Source organism: Triticum dicoccoides, chromosome 4A, assembly GCF_002162155.2.
Source record: "Triticum dicoccoides isolate Atlit2015 ecotype Zavitan chromosome 4A, WEW_v2.0, whole genome shotgun sequence".
NCBI lineage: Eukaryota > Viridiplantae > Streptophyta > Magnoliopsida > Poales > Poaceae > Triticum > Triticum dicoccoides.
In genome coordinates this window covers 502,502,894-502,507,321 of record NC_041386.1, presented here as the reverse complement: position 1 = coordinate 502,507,321, position 4,428 = coordinate 502,502,894, and positions in this window count along the sequence as shown.

The window sequence follows — 4,428 nt, the reverse complement described above, 5'->3', positions numbered from 1 at the left end:
AAACTCAAAACAATATTTTTGGTATCTCAGAGTTAATTATTTTGGGCCTTTGAATTAAATAAATAGCTATTTGCATTGGATATATATTTGATATATAAATAATATATGTCCAATAATTACTGGAACATTTTATGTGGTTTGGTATATTTTAGTTCTAGCCACATAATTATTTTCAGGATTTTATAAAATGGTTTAGTATTTTTTCCTAAACCAAAACAAAACAGAACAAAATAGAAAACAATAAATAAAAGACAGAGGAGAGAAATCTCACCTGGACCTACCTGGCAGCCCACCTAGCTGGCCCAGCTGGTGGCCTAGCCCACCAAGGCCCATGCCAGTCATCCTCTACCTCTGCCAGTAGGCAGAGGAGGGAGACAGCGCACGCGCGCGCCGTGGCGACACGCCACCTCCCTGCCTGCCTGCATCCCACGCCACCGCGGCGCCTGAACCGCCTCCCCGGCCTCCCCTCGACCCCTGGACACCGCACTCTCCCCTCTTCGCTCCTCTCTCGCCGTTCCCCACCACAGCCGAGCGCGCCCATCGCCGCCGACGCCGTTTACCGGGGCCACAGCCACCCCCTCGCTCCCTCTATGCATCCCTGAGCTCCGCCCTGACCCCGTGGAGCTACACACGCGACGCACGCGGCCAAAGGAGGCCGCAGTCGACCGGAGCGTCGCCGTCTTCATCTCCGGTGCCCGGAGATCGCCGTCGTCAATTCGCCGTTGCAGAGGCTTCCCCGAGCCCACCGAGCTTCTCTCCCGACCCCTCGTGAGCCCCTGTCCATTTCCCCTCTCTCCCCGTGCCGTCCGCGCCTTCTAACCACCCCGGCTGTCGGAGCCGACAGTTCCTCGCCGCCGGCGATGACACAGACGGGGCTAGAGCCACCGTAGCTAACCCCCGAGCACGGCAACGTGCTCAGCACCCTTCCAGGAGCCGAGCGCACCCACCCGTGCGACCTGCCGTGCCCCCTAGCGCCAACCCCGACCTCGCCGTGCTCCGGCCGCCGCCCCGCTCGCCGCCGTCGCCAAATCCGACCTCCCCAGCACGAACGGATGCCACGATTCGATGCGCGCACACACCAGCTACGCGTAGAGCCCCTCCGTCTCTGATTTGGTCGCCGGAGGAGGAATTCCGACCCCCTCCGCCGTCTCTGGCTCCGCCGGCGACGAGCCGCGGGTCAACTCCGGCGAGTTGACCCGGGGTTTGACCCCCTGACGTGTGGGCCCAGGCGCCTGCTTGTTTAGTGTTGGATTAGTTAGCGCTAATTAACTTAGCTAATTAGATAGGCCACTGACATGCGGGCCCCGCCCGGCTAACTAAGTTAGTTAGGGCTAACTAACTTGGTTAGTTGACTGGGTCACTGACCAGTGGACCCCACTGGTCAGGTTTGACCTGGTCGACGCCGTTGACCTGCTGACGTCACCCCGGCGTCATGCTGACGCATTATTCCTTTTCTGGAATTTAGTAAATAATCAGGAAATTCCAGAAAATAGCTAAACTTCAATAAATCATAGAAATTCAACCGTAACTCCAAATTAAATAATTTATATATGAAAAATTATCAGAAAAATTCAAAGAATCCATCTGTACCATTTACATGCATGTTAGAACAACTTATCACTACTGTTTAGGGCAAATGAAGTGAATGACATTTAAATAACCACATATGGAGTTTGAATTTGAATCTTGGATTCAAACCAACTTCATTTAATCTGGTTTTAGATGCATTAGCCCAAAACACATTCATTTTGCCATGTCATGATCATGCATCATATTGTGCATTGCATTGATTGTGTTCCCTTCTGTGTTGCCGGTATTTGTCCCCTCTCGATAGACGTGATACCGATGATGTGATCGTTGACACTAATGAAGACTCAATGTTATCTTCAGAAGTGCCAGGCAAGCAAAACCCCCTTGTTCATTCCGATAAAATCCCACTCTCTCGCTCCTGCTCTCTTTTACTGCATTAGGACAACAACGACATATTTGATACTTGCTGCGGTAGCTGAACCCCTTTATCCTTTGCATGACCTGTCATTGCCACAGTAAATAGATGAAACCCACTAGCATGAGTAGGAGTTGTTTGAGCCCTGATGTGCCTACTCATTCATGCTTGTTTGTCATGCCTGCTACTGCTTAGAGTTGAGTCAGGTCTGATTCATCGGGGATGAATCAGAGGCGTGTGAACATGTCCTACTATGGGTGAACTAAGTGTGTGAATACGATTTGGTAAAGGTAGCGGTGAGAGGCCATGTAGGAGTACATGGTGGGTTGTCTCATTGCAGCCGTCCTCAGGAACTGAGTTCTGTGTTTGTGATCCATGATCAGTTACTACCACACATTGGGCTCCGGGCGCTCCAAGCCCTCTCGACTTATTAATCAACTTGATCTCTGTCCAGGAGTTGCAACTAGTTTCTGGTGTTTGTAGGTAGTGTTAGTAGTCTACCAAGTGGCACCCGGTACAGGTGGGCTTGGGACAGACTAGGCATAGTGGCCCGGTGTACCAAGTGGCACCCGGTTGGTGGGCTTGGGAACCCTGCACACATCGTTTGGGGCCGTAAGCGACACCCCGGCCGGATCTCCTTGCGGATGGAACCCGAATAGGCGATAAACCTGGACTAGAGACTTGTTCGGTTAGTCAGGTCGTGGCCGACTCCCTCGCCCGGCTTCCGCTTGAAGGTTGCCGAGGTACATGACGTGTACAGGGCGATAAGTGGCGAAAGCGTGTGTGAAGAAGTACACCCCTGCAGGGTTAACATCATCTATTCGAATAGCCGGATTCCTCGGATATGGAAACTTGGACCCCTTACATAGTTCATAGACAAGTGAAAGTGGATACTCTAAAACACGCAAGATAAGCGTGAGTGCTATGGGTGGCGTTCTCGTAGAGGGACGGGAGCGGATCCATAGTGGTGTATTGATATGGTGAATATGTGGACTCGTGTGCGCCACCTCAAAAGAGTTACTTGCAGTCGTAGTTTAGGATAGCCACCGAGTCAAAGCTGGCTTGCTGCAGTTAAACCCCACCACCCCTTTGTTGATAATGATGCATATGTAGTTAGTTCTGATGTAAGTCTTGCTGGGTACATTTGTACTCACGTTTGCCTATTTTATATTTTTGCAGAGAGACTTCGGTCTCACTAGTAGTTTCGCGTGGACTTCGACGTTTAGCTTGTTACCTCAGCTACGATCTTGTGCCTCGGCAGTATCTGGTAGATAGTCAGGCTTCTCAGCCTTTTCCATTTATAGATGTCTGTACTCAGACATGATAGCTTCCGCTTGTGCTTTGATTTGTATGCTCTGAGTGTTGGGTCATGAGACCCATGTTTGTAATATCTCGCTCCTCGGAGCCTATTGAATAAACTACTTGAGTCGTAGAGTCATCTTGTGATGCCATGTTGTATTGCACATATCGAGCATATTGTGTGTATGTTTGAAATGCTTGGTATGTGTGGGATCTGACTATCTAGTTGTTTATCTTTAGTAGCCTCTCTTACCGGGAAATGTCTCCTAGTGTTTCCACCGAGCCATGGTAGCTTGCTACTGCTCCGGAACACTTAGGCTGGCCGGCATGTGTCCTTCTTCGTTCTTGTGTCTGTCCCTTCGGGGAAATGTCACGCGATGAATACCGGAGTCCTGTTAGCCCGCTACAGCCCGGTTCTCCGGAGTCCTGCTAGCCCAGTGCTACAGCCTGGATTCACTCGCTGATGACCGACACGTTCGATGCTGGGTCACGGATGCCTGTCCCTGTAAGTTAGTGCCACTTTGGGTTTACGACTAGCCATGTCAGCCCGGGCTCCTTATCATATGGATGCTAGCGACACTGTCATATACGTGTGCCAAAAGGCGCAAACGGTCCCGGGCAAAGGTAAGGCGACACCCGTGGGAATACCGTGCGTGAGGTCGCAAAGTGATATGAAGTGTTACATGCTAGATCGATGTGGCATGGAGTCGGGGTCCTGACATTATGTTTTTTACTTACAAGAACAGAAGCACCGTCGTAGCATCAGCAAGAAGAATCACCTGGCACATAAAAAACATCAGCGTGAATGTTAATTTGGCCAACAGAGGTGCACGGAGGAGTTATCTGCATCCCCATCCTTAGTCTAGATGTAGTTTGAACCTTTTTGCTGATATGCAGTTGTTAAATGGGATATGTAAAGTGCAGTCAGGGACGTGGAGTTTCTACACCTGAGCTCATATGCTCCTGCTATGAACAGTAAAATAAATAAAATAGAAAAACATTTCAAAAAATTCTGAAATATTTTTGTGGCATACTTTAAGAAATGTTTGTTGTGCATGCAAAAATTCGTCATGAAATGACATGGGTGGAAGGCATGGTAAAAAAAACAAAATCGATACTCTAAAAATGTTACTTTCAAACGCATTTTGGAGCTCTGATTTTGTTTTTTTTGGCCACAACCTCCA